The sequence below is a fragment of the Aquarana catesbeiana genome, linkage group LG05 (assembly GCF_042186555.1).
Source record: "Aquarana catesbeiana isolate 2022-GZ linkage group LG05, ASM4218655v1, whole genome shotgun sequence".
Classification (NCBI taxonomy): domain Eukaryota; kingdom Metazoa; phylum Chordata; class Amphibia; order Anura; family Ranidae; genus Aquarana; species Aquarana catesbeiana.
This window is the reverse complement of record NC_133328.1, coordinates 590606598-590619811: the sequence shown is the minus strand read 5'-3', so window position 1 is coordinate 590619811 and position 13214 is coordinate 590606598. Positions and strand designations below refer to the sequence as shown.

The following is a 13214-nucleotide window of genomic DNA, read 5'->3' as shown; positions in this document are numbered from 1 at the left end:
AGGGAATGCATAATATCCCTTATATGCTATATAAAACATGTGTAAAAAAAATAAAATATATATATATATATCTATCTATCTATATATCTATAGACCGTATCTATAGATATATAGATAGATAGATATATATATATATATATATATAGATATAGATATAGATATAGATAGATATATATATATATTTTTTTTTTCAATTATGTACAAGCAAATATGTATTGTAATATTGTAGCTTCTAGAAACAAAAAACAAAACAAAAACAAAAAAATATATACACGTTTTTTTCCCCCTAATATATATATATATATATATATATATATATATATTTATATATATATATATATTTATTTATTTTTATGTTTTACACATGTTTATATATACAGTATATATAAATATATATATATATATATATATATATATATATATATATATATATATATATATATATATATATATATATATATATATTTTTTTTTTTTTTTTTTTTGTTCTTTTTAGAAGCTACAATATATTGCTTGTATATTTGCTTGTACATAATTGGATGATAGAAATCAGCAGAGATTCCAATCAAATCTAGAGCGCATGCACTTGCAGTGCACTTTATATTTGACTTTAGTAAATCAATCTCCCTGTCACCAAGTACTTGTCAATAAAGCGGTATTAAATGCAAAACCAAAAATGTCATATATTGCTGTTTACCAATCATTATATGTGGTGACTGTATTCATTTTCTAGTTTTCACCTGGTGATCTGGCGAGTAACACTCCTCCTGTATTAGAGTGGAGACACCTTTGGCCAGCCACATTGTTAATCTGAACAGGAAGGGAGTATTAGATGTACTAGCAGATATAGAGGGTTATTTACTAACACTGAAGCATGTAAAATCTGGTGCAGCTCTGCAAAGAAAAAATCAACTTCCAGGTTTTATATCCAAAGCTTAAATGAATAAGCATAAGTTATAAACTGACTGGCTACCATGCACAGCTGCACCAGTTTCCGAGTGCACCAGTTTTAGTCAATCTCCCCCTTAGATACATTAACGCATTGAAGCCAAACTCCAGTTAACACTTTATAAGTTAGTGCAGCAACAGTTTTGTTCCTTTTGGGATAAAAGTTGTAATGAAATAAAAAAAACTGACCATTGATAACATCCCTGTCAGTGGTAAGTGGTTTGTCTCAACCCTCTAACTGCTTCATCTGTGGGAAAGCTTGTACTTTTAAAAAAAATCAGACTTAATGGTTGGATTACTAGTGAAAATAAAAGAAAAAGCCTAAAGAAACAAAAATAATGCAGCCATCACATCTAAGAATTGGTAAGTTGCAAAATAATAAACGTTATGCTGGTTATATAATATATATGTTGGTACATGTAATAATCCTCTTACCTGGCAGTGTAGATCTGATGGGATTCAGCCCTTTGAAGTGATGGAATTATTGAGTTGGATGATAGTTTAGTTGAGTTGTTCACACACTGCTTTTCTCCACCACTTATCTGTCTATATATATACTGCTGCTCCCCGTGGCAACTAATAGATACACTGACAGCTTCACATCACTTGAGGAATTTGTCATTGTGTCACTGATGACGTCTACCTGCCTATCTTAGACTTACAATTCACTTTTTAGATTCCAGATGAAATAAACATTTAGTTTCATATTCTAGTAGGATATTCACTAACCTTGCAGAGTTTATTGGTGCAGAGTTTTTTTGGTGGATTACCATTTTAGGTTCACAATTGTATCCAGAGGAACCCTGCAATTGCACCCCAGAAGTTGAGTATCAACAGGTGAGAGATCATTCCTTTAACCTCCCTGGTGGTTTTATTATGTCGGATTTTTGATGCTCAAAGCGGTACAATGTTTTGCATGGAAATTTGGCGCTTTATATTGTAGGCCTGTAATTCTAATGCCGCGTACACACGGTCCGACTTTCCGACAACAAATGTTCGATGTGAGCTTGTTGTCAGAAAGTCCGACCGTGTGTAGGCTCCATCGGACATTTGCTGTCGGAATTTCCGACAACAAATGTTTGAGAGCAGGTTCTCAAATTTTCCGACAACAAACTTTGTTGTCGGAAATTCCAATCGTGTGCACACAATTCCGACGCACAAAAGTCCATGCATGCTCGGAATCAAGCAGAAGAGCCGCACTGGCTTTTGAACTTAATTTTTCTCGGCTCGTCGTACATGTTGTACGTCACCGCGTTCTTGGCGATCGGAATTTCCAACAACATTTGTGTGACCGTGTGTATGCAAGACAAGTTTGAGCCAACATCCGTCGGAAAAAAATCCACTGTTTTGTTGTCAGAATGTGCGATCGTGTGTACGCGGCATTAGGAATACCACACTTAACCTCCCTTGTGGTTTTTCCAAGTGTGGCTCGGGGTTAAATTTCAGTACCATTAGCGGTAACCCCGAGCCACACTCGGGATTGCATTGCAGGATCCTGGTGCAGTGTACTTACCTTATCCCCAGGATCCTGTAGACATCCCGGGTGTGATAAAGTTTGAAACAATAATAATATAATAAATAACTATAAATAATTATAACAAATAATAATATAATAATAAAATTAATCAATAATGTAATCAAATCAAAAACACTGAAATTTTCTCAGTTGCAGAATTGTCCCTGTCGTTACTTTTAGTGTTTGATGACGAATTTCCCCACAAATCACTATCGCTCAATTCTGCGAGTGATTCTAATTTATTATTGCTGTTTTCTAGCTGGTTTAAAACCACTTTTGCTGTAAAGGGACGGTTTTGGTTGCTATGGACAATCTCCAGTTTCCAGGCAGAAAGAAAAGTATTTATAATATAAAACTGCATGCAGGACACTGGAGAAAGGACTAGGGACAAAAGGGATGTGAAATAATGTTATACAGTAATGTAATCTGTAAGAGTACAGTGTACTGTATGTGTAATGTGTTTTTAACCTTTTGAATTTGGCGCCGTTCTCCGTTCCCGTGCGTCGCAACGCTCACAGGGAACGGAGCTCAGCACTGTGATAGATTGAGCGGAGACACGATTAGCACACACAGCGGGGAGACATCGCAGGATCTTGGGGACAAGGTAAGTAACTTTGCCTGGATCCTGCAATGCAATCCCGAGTGTGGCTCGGGGTTACTGCCTTTGGTACTGAAAATTCACCCCGAGCCACGCTCGGGATTACCACCAGGGAGTTAAGGAGAAGGTTAAAAAAACACTTCAGCCCCGGAAGGTTTTACCCCCTTTCTGAGCAGAGCACTTTTTACAATTTGGCACTGCGTCGTTTTAACTGGTAATTTCGCGGTCATGCAATGCTGTACCCAAACAAAATTTGCGTCCTTTTTTTCCCACAAATAGAATTTTTTTTTGGCTCTATTTGATCATCTCTGTGGTTTTTATTTTTTGTGCTATAAACAAAAAAAGAGCAACAATTTAAAAAAAAAAAAACAATATTTTTTACTTTTTGCTATAATAAATATCCCCACAAATGTTTTTAAAAAACAAATTTCTTCATTAGTTTAGGCCAATATATATTCTCCTACATATTTTTGGTAAAAATAAAATCACAATAAGCGTATATTGATTGGTTTGCGCAAAAGTCTACAAACTATGGGAAAGATTTATGGCATTTTTATGATATTTTTTTTTCTTTACTAGTAATGGCGACAATCTGCGATGTTTAGCAGTATTGTGACATTGTGACGGACAGATCGGACACTTTTGACACATTTTTGGGGACATTGACATTTATACAGCAATCAGTACTATAAAAATGCACTGATTACTGTGTAAATGTCTCTGGTAGGGAAGGGGTTAACACTAGGGGCGATCAAGGGGTTAAATGTGTTCCCTCAGTGTATTCTAACTGTATGGGGATAGGACTGAGTAGGAGAGGAGACATATCGCTGTTCCTACTTACTAGGAACAAACAACATGTCTCCTCTCCTCTGAAAGCACAGGGATTTGTGTGTTTACACACACAAATCCCCGTGCTGGCGCTCGTGCACGTGATCGCGCATGACCGACGGCCATGCTCAAAGGGTCCCCCTCTGTGCAGCGGGCGCGTGTGCCCCTTTGGCGACTCTTAAAGGAAACCCCGTACGGGTACAGGGTTTTTGCGCAGGGGTGCCATTCTGCCCCTGTAAATAGACATGAGCCGGTCAGGAACCGGTTAAGAGAACCTGTCACTTTTCCCTGAATTGGCAAAGTAACTTTAAAATGCATAACCACTCAGAAGGGCTCATATGTATATACTGCACCTGTAGAGCCAGTTCACACATGTTGCAATAATGCATGGTAAACACGCACATTACTACAACTTGGATAAGGCAGTGTCCAGTGTCATTTAATATTAACGGGGCCACAATGCACCTGCCCTGGAAATGCAACCTTCTATACATTTTCAAACACTGGTGTGGATTTACTAAAGGCAGACTGTGCACTTTTCATGTACAGTTCCTCCAGAGCTTAGTAAATGAGATGAAGCTTCACTTTGCAAAGAATACCCAATCACATACAAGGTGAAAAAAACATGATTGGATGATGGAAGTCAGCAGAGCTTCCTCTCATTTACTAAGCTCTGGAGCAACTGCATTTGCAAAGTACTCAGTCTATTTGCCTTTAGTAAATCAATCCCATTGAGTTATGTTGTAGGTCATTCATTTTGTATGGGCTGCCTAATGCATCATACCTCAACACACCTCAACATACAAAAAAAAAACATACAACAAAACCCACATGTTAGTGCTGCATCAAGACATAGTGAAAGAAATGAATTTCATAAAGTGTTGACTTGGGTGACCTTAGTCCACTGGCCTTCTTAAGAAATATTACATTGAACCACAAGGACCAAGAAAATATTCCTCATTAGAAACGGTAAACAACGTCACAAAGGATTCTCATCATTCCTTGTTTTAATAAAAACACCACACATCTGCAGCCATTATTGATTGCATACCTCCCAACATTTTGAGATGAGAATGAGGGACACCTACTAGCAAATGTATGTAGGCATAGGACACGCCCCCTGCCACACCCCCTTAAAGGAGAATTAACCCCCAAAAAAGTTAACTAAATCCACAAGTGCTTTTTTTTAACCACCACTATTCCTTTATATTGGCTTTTAAAATGTACAAATGCAGCAATTTAGAAATCAGATGAAAGGTTTAGCACTGGGAAACACTTTTTGAAAGATAAAAAGTGCATTTTATATACATCTATATAGATCAGACCAAAATGCGGGACAAATGAGGAGGAAAGAGGGACAGAGGGACATTGCTCCATATCAGGGACAGTCCCTCGAAATCAGGGACAGTTGGGAGGTATGTGATTGTGCAGTGAATACTGAAAAACCAGAGGGTGGATGTGTCCTATACTGATTTTAGATCACTCTGTATGCACCATCCCTGTACTGGATTCAAACCAGATCTTGACTGCTCATGCAGATACTGCTGGCCAGTGATTCTTCCTATCCAGCACAAATTCACACAGGAAAGCCTTATTTTGAGTCCATTCAAGGTTCTCATTTTTAATTGAAGTGCTGAAGAAGGGGGAGTTGCTTTGGAACCCGAAACACGTTGGCCGTCTTTTAGCACATTACCAATACATGAATGTGAACTCTTTTATCTTTTGAGCTGGGGCTCCTTCCATGCATGCAAGTTTTTTTATTCAAATCAAACCAAACATCCTCCACCCTGAAAAAAAATGCATGGAAAAAAGGGGACTTTAATGCACCTTTCAGAGAAAATAAACACATATATTTAAAATCAACAACATCTTTATTGTGCAAAATCTTTATAAAAGGAAGAAAACCTACTCTATGATAAGAAAAGCAAGCCACAAGAAAAAGTTTTTGTCTCGTCAGAGGAACCAATAGAAAACTGTCATGTACCTGGTGGAGATCCAGCTGTAGAGGGGGCTTCTCTTGCACCTTTTGTCCAACACTCCTGGTAGTGATGACAGGAGGTGTGAGGACACAGAGTGGCATGAGGGCCAGTATAACAGGCAGCGCCATCTGAGGTTTGCAGGAAGCAGATGACCGTGGATCACCAGACAGGAACCAGGAACTGGAACACGGTGAAGCTTGATCATTGGTACCGGAACATAAGATGGAGGCAGAGCCAGGATACAGACCAGGGTTGGTACACAGTTGGGCAGCGAGGCACAGAAACACAAGACAGGAACAGGGTCAGAGTACAAGCTGAGGTCACAATAAACAGGCAGAAATCCAGAGATTGGTCAAGGGCAAGCTGGGTTATGCAGGGGTAGGCAGGTATAGCAGGTCAAGGCACAGGTTAAACAGAAACTAACTGAAGACCACTCAGCAATCTGTACATGCCATATTCCAAATAGGCCGTTTGGCGTCATGTACGTGTGTGTGCATTCTCGTGTGCATGATCCTATACATATTCCGTGTTGTGCACATGCTAATAAGTTTGCGCATGTGTGCTAATGGGCGTTCTGTATTGAGCCTTTGCTCAGATTTATGAGCATGTGCATGTAATGGCCTTATGGTTCCAACTGAGCTTACATTTCTAAAGTAAAGAATAAGGCTTTGTTCACATATGCTGAGGCCCCGGCTCACAGCATGGGGTCCAGTGCATCCCTGTACACCGATTCAGGTGCGAATCAGGTCCGCATTTTTGCCTGAATTCACACCTGAAGCGAACAAGAAGACACACAGGACCCTTCTTCAATGCTGACCGCGGCCACTCCGGAGCTGTGTGAATCGGCTCCATTGAGAGCTGGTCACACTCTCCTGTCATACGAATTGGATGTGGGGAAAAACGCATCCAATTCGCATATGTGTGAACCCAGCCTAAAGCTGGCCATACTTGGATCAAATTTTGGCCAGTTCAGCAGGGACTAGTCGATTTTTGATCCTTGTACTGTATTGGCGGGATGGTTGTACAAAAGTCGATCTACCAACCTCTCTACAACTGGCCTGTCAGGTTTTTTGCGATTGATCAGTGTCGCTTTCAGAAAACAATAGCTCAGTGGAAGGATAGGGATGGGGAAATCTGTCTTTTTTTTTTTTTTTAGACCCACTGGGTAATGTATGGGCTGCCTAAGAGTAAGGGACGATGACAGTACCTGCATGGAGTACTAACCTAGCATCCAAAAAAACTAACACATCACTTAAAGACCATCTCTGAACATGCTCAAACCAAGCCATTCACAAAGTTTTTGTTTCCTAAAAATCTTTTTCATTTTTCTAACTCACCTACAGTAAGTTTGCTGCCCATGTTCCTCACCGATGCAACTTCCAGGTGTATCAACTGGTGACCTAGTGCTGCAGCCTGTGCTTACATCACCCAATCTCCTTTTTTAAGACATCAACATGCCACTGAAGTCTTCTGGATCTTGAGAGAACCCTGCTGCTGGACAGCCAATAAGAAGTGACCATATCATCCAGATGAGGATATTGACACCCATAGAAGAACCTACCCTGTCTGCAGGGAAGAAGATAGAAGATTTGGGACTGGGCTTGTCTTGTGATATCATATTTAGGTGAATATTTTGGGCTTTTAGACCCCTTTTACACTGAAGGCGTTTTTCAGGTGTTTTAGCGCTAAAACTAGCTCCTGTAAATCACTTGATTTCACACTGCAACGGTACACTTGCAAGACTTTAGAAAAAGTTCTGCAAGCAGCATCTTTGGGGTGGTTTGGGAGGGGTGTATACACCCCTCTCAAAATGCCCTTCCTATTGAAATGAATGGGCAGCGCCGCAACACGGGCGCTTTTAACCCTTCATTTGGCTGCTAGCTGGGGTTAAAAGCGCCCTGCTAGCAGCCGAAAAGCGCCACTTAAACTACGGTAAAGCGCCGCTAAAACTAGCAGTGCTTCACCGCTAATGCGGCTGCACTACGGTGTGAAAGGGGTCTAATGCCCCGTACACACGGTCGGATTTTCCGATGGAAAATGTGTGATAGGACCTTGTTGTCGGAAATTCTGACCGTGTGTAGGCTCCATCACACATTTTCCATCGGATTTTCCGACACACAAAGTTTGAGAGCAGGATATAAAATTTTCCGACAACAAAATCCGTTGTCGGAAATTCCGATCGTGTGTACACAAATCCGACGGACAAAGTGCCACGCATGCTCAGAATAAATAAAGAGATGAAAGCTATTGGCCACTGCCCCGTTTATAGTCCCGACGTACGTGTTTTACGTCACCACGTTTAGAACGATCGGATTTTCCGACAACTTTGTGTGACCGTGTGTATGCAAGACAAGTTTGAGCCAACATCCGTCGGAAAAAATCCTAGGATTTTGTTGTCGGAATGTCCGAACAAAGTCCGACCGTGTGTACGGGGCATTAGAGTCATTTTTTTTCTAACATAGCAGTTAATGGGGGCAATAGGCCAAAGGGATATTTGCACAAAGTTTAGATTTACAATAGACCAAACTACATACTAACCTGCTAGATAAGCATGCTTTGACAAACATCAATAGTGTTTTCACAGTGCAACTACTGTATACTCTACAGCTCTTTGCTTATAATAACATCTTCAACCCCTCTCTCTAAATATATATATATATATATATATCTGTGTTTCAAATAATCTTTTAATGTTTTCAAGAAAAATTAGGCAATTTTGAGACAAAATTAGCTCACTATAGAGGAATTCCAGGGACCTCCTTTAGGACCAGTTCACACGCGCATTCCCATGCTGTCCCTTGCGTTACAGTTTTGACAGCCCATTCATTTGAATGGACTGCCAAACACATGGAACCATGCAAAATGTAGTGCAAGCACTACATTTTCAAATCACACCGCATCAGACTGCTTGGCACTCCGATACCATGTGGTTTGGTGGCCGTAAGCATACTGTATTTGTGAGGTGCATTTGGTATGCCAATAACAATGGAACTTGTGTGCGTCTTGCAAGGGCATCGCGTTCACATGCAGTGTGAGAAAGGCACACAAAACATGTGTGTCACGCACCATGTTCTGGTGTCAACGGTCCCTTATAGTCCTTATTAATTCATTGAATAAATCTGCGCCTCCCTGTTCTTACCTCTTAGGCCTCATGCACACTGGACGTTTTTACAGCTGCTGTTTTTGGCTTGGGGCATTTTTTTATGCAGCCAGCAAACTCCTCAGCATGTTATCCTATGTGCCCATGCACACATAGGGGTTGATTTACTAAAGGCAAATAGACTGTGCACTTTGCAAAGTGCAGTTGCCCCAGAGCTTAGCAAATGAGGTAAGGCTTCACTTTGCAAAGAGTACCCAATCACATGTAAGGAAAATAAAAAAAAAAACTGCAGTTTTGCTTGAACATGATTGGATGATGGACGTCAGCAGAGCTTCTGCTCATTTACTAAACTTTGGAGCAAGTGCACTTGCAGAGTGCAACTGCACTTTGCAAAGTGCACAGTCTTTTTGCCTTTAGTAAATCAACCCCATAGTCTGTTATCATCATTTTTTGGCAGGGGCGCTTTCTGGCTGGTAAAAAAAACCCAAGAACTAGTGGGTGTGCAGAGGAGTTTTTCAACTATAAAAACACTCTAACTCTAAAAAAAAATGCAAAAAAATCAATTAAATTTCAAATTATTTTTGAGCCATAAGCTTTTCTGGGGGTATACTTTTGATTAAAAAAACCCTTAAAAAAAAGTAAAAAAAACGCTTAAAAAAGCAAAAAGCAAAACACTGCACAACTTGGAAAAACTTGCAGCATTCTACAGCTAAAGCTACTGGTGTTTTATAACATCCAGTGTGCATGAGGCCTTTTGGTGAAGCTGCTATTAATATGGTGTATAAATACCACAGGAACATGGACAAATGTATAAAAGACAGTGGGGTTGATTTACTAAAGGCATATAGACTGTATACTCTGCAAGAGCAGCTGCTCCAGAGCGTAGTAAATGAGCAGAAGCTCTGCTGACTTCTATTATCCAATCATGTGCAAGCAAAAATACAGTTTTTTTTTTTTACATTTTCCTTGCATGTGATTGAGCACTCTTTACAAAGTGAACATTTACCTCATTTACTATGTGCTGGAGGAACTGCATTTGCAGAGTGCACAGTCTATTTGCCTTTAGTAAATCAACCCCAGTGCTTTCACCAAGGAAATAAATAAAAATTCATCCAAAATATGTGTCTTGTCAATTGATACCACACATATTTTGGATGAAAAAATATGTAATTTTTTTTTTTTTGCAAAAGTGCTCTTTTTTACATTTTTGTCCTTACAGTCCTTTAGAAAAGGAAGCTTTATTTGTGAAAAAAGTGATATGAGCTGTGTCATAAAGCTTGGAATACTGAAGTATTTCTCCTTTGATTCTATTATACAATGGGGGAGGGGGTCTTCTGCCCTGTTTTAAGGCTAACCCCCTCCAGACGGCTCTGTGGTCTGGAAGGAAGGCATTGTTCTGTGTTTGACTGTTTGTTTATGTACTTTAATTACCCCCTGTTGCTTCTCTGTGTCATTACACATATCAGTCCTCCTATTCAAGCTATCGGACCAATACCTGCTGACCCTGTTTCAAATCCTCATTTGCATGACCAAGAGGACCTAATTGAGGACTAAAGTGTACTTTACACTTGACCAATAGGAAAGTGGTTGTTGGGGGTGGGGTGTTCAAACTGCTGTGTATAAAAGTGTGTTGTGTGCATCCAATAAAAGTGAGATTCCTGTTTGAACTTACATACAGCCTGCCTGGTGTTTGTTCTGAGCTATCACAACTGGATTTGAACGTCACATAGCTGTAGTTCGATTCCCGGAGCATCGGATGACCGAACCTTTAGACGTTGCAATCTGATTCAAGAGCCACAGAGGAGTGTCGGGAGAGTGGAACCGAGCAAGCAGGGGCTCGTTACATTGGTTGGCAGTGGTGGGATTTGCTCTCCAGTTACCGGGACACTCCAAACCACCACAGTGAATGATCAGCTATGCAGCCTGCAGGAGAGCCACGTTGAAAGACTTACTTGAGAGCCGTAGAGGGACCGGTGGGATCGTGCTTCCTTGCTGTGAACACATCCAAGCCATCACCTGGATCCAAGGTCTGGATAGCAGGAGAAGAGAGGTACATCGTCAGGAAGAGGAATTCAGAAGGAGGTTGCGAGAGATGCAGATACAGCAGAGAGGACCAGTATCAGAGCAGGTCCTGCTGGAATATTTTGATTCTATCCACTGCGAACTCTGGAAGGAAGCGCTAGCCCGTGAGCAGCGACACCAGGAAAAAGTTCTCCCCTCCATCCATGTAAAGTACTGGTCTCAGTATGAAGTACGAATGCTGTTATTGGGGGAACAACCGAACCAGGAGTGAACAGCTGAGTTAAGCAGGCTGATCCAGGCAGAAATGCGGTTGGACGAGAGCTACAGAGCCCTCCAGTGGTATGTAGCCCAAGTGTGCCCGTGGACAACGGATGACAGCCCCACGGAAGGCTTTGACTACGATGGCCTGGAATTGTTGTACTGGAGGCTGTCCAGGGACCCTGACTTTGGGAGTGATGGAGAGTGGTGTTTGGAGGAAATAATGGAGCACAGAGAGTGAAGACTGAATGTCTTGGAAGTGCACTGGGCACAGGAAGATTTGGAGTTTCTGGCCGTTCAGGAATGGGAGCTGGAGATCGCCTACAGACAGCTGCTAGACTCTGCTCAGCAGCAGGGTGGGGCTCCCTTTGCCTGGGACTATCAGGAAATACCAGTTGACAACTCTGAAATCCTGGCTGAAGAGTCGACAATGTGGCAGAGTAACAGTGTGCTTTGCCAACCTGCCCCTGCAGCTATGGAGGCGGAGGTCTTATGGCGGATGGAGCAAGTGCTGACTGACCTTGATGAACCTGTTTCTGCATTGGATGATCTTGGATGGAGGAATGTGCCTGTCCAGCAGAATGCCAGAGAATCGGCAGTGGAAAATCTGGAGATCGCTATCCCCAAAGCTGAAGTGCTGACAACAGGGCAGAGCTCTGCTAACCTCTGCCCATCACTGATAGCATCTTCTGGGTTCCACGGACAGAAGAGGGTGAACCTTTATCCCCAGACACCAGTTGCAGAGACAGGGGATTTGATAGACTTTTCTGCTGAGGAAGAACAACCTGGTGAGCCTCCAGCAGAAGAAGAGCTGTTATTAGGGCCAAACTTCACTGTGCTCTGCCCAGCACCAACAGCAGTATCTGTGGAGTCAGAAGGAACTTCCCCAGGTGAAGCGCTGGCCACCGGACAGAGGGTCCAAGACCTCTGCCCCACATCTGTGGCAGTTCCTGAGGCTCAGGGTGAAAAGGAGGTGGTCACTTCCCAGCAGCAGATCAGGATACAGGGGGAGAAGGGAGAGGAGGTGTTCATCGTGCCTCCCCAACAGTTGGCCAGGGTGGAGGAAGCGGCCTTTCCTCCCCAGCAAAGATCCGTGCACCTGGAAAACAGTACCACAGACATGTCGTCCCAACAGCCAGATGAGGGAATGGAAAAGGAAGCAGCTGGCTCACCTCCCCAATGGCAGTTACACAGTTTGGGAGTGGAGGAAGCCAACCTCCTGCCCCAACAGTTAGCCAGAGCAGAGGATGTGGAATCCCCAGCAGAAGTGCTGGCAACAAGGCAGAGTGCTGCTGGCCTCTGCCCTCAACTAACAGAAGAGGGAGTTCCTGTGATAGTGGATGGGACTTTGGTCTCCACTGACACAACCCCAGAAAATGGTGTGACACTGAGACAGGAGGATGTCAGCCATGCTTTGCAAGCACTGTGGGATTTTCACCTACTAAAAGTGGATGGGACTTCAGTCCCCACTTGTATACCCCAGGGATGCTGGGCAGTCGGCCCAGATCCCCAACAGCATGATGGAGTGAGCCCAGTCACCCTGTCTTCTCTCCAGCGGCTGAAAGGACTCCAGGGAGAAGGGCCAGTCCAGGCCTGTCCCCAGTGGCGGGCATGTTCTCTGAGAGAGGCAGAGGTTGGCTGGGTAAGTAATGCTCTGTTTGGAACAATTTGTTTGGGGTACTGTGTGGGTACAGGCATTAGGGGACTGGAACTATGGACTAACTTCAGAGTAAATCCGTCTGGGGTCTCCTCCTGTGTTAGTCATCTGCCGACAAGGGAGAAATGTGACAGACCTAGCCAGGACAGAGGCTTTTGGAGGGGACTGAATGCTAGCCTCTTGCCGACCGATCGTGGGCCCTGGCATTTGGGGGAAGGGTGCTCTTTGTGAGCTGTATGCCTGAGGACCCTTGAGGTGGTGTTACTTTGGATTCAGGTCCATATCCCCCCAAGAGACAGACTCTGGGAA

At 42.5% G+C, this 13214-nt stretch overlaps 1 protein-coding gene across 1 annotated transcript in view; it reads right to left on the bottom strand.

Moving 5' to 3' along the window:
- LOC141145445 (fibrocystin-L-like) overlaps positions 1–1494 on the bottom strand; it is a 265012-nt gene extending 263518 nt beyond the window's left edge. Inside the window, exon 1 of the mRNA XM_073632157.1 lies at positions 1383–1494. The gene's annotated coding sequence lies outside the window, so the exon portion shown is untranslated. The remainder of the gene's footprint in view (positions 1–1382) is intronic.
- Between the last annotated feature and the right edge of the window lie 11720 nt (positions 1495–13214).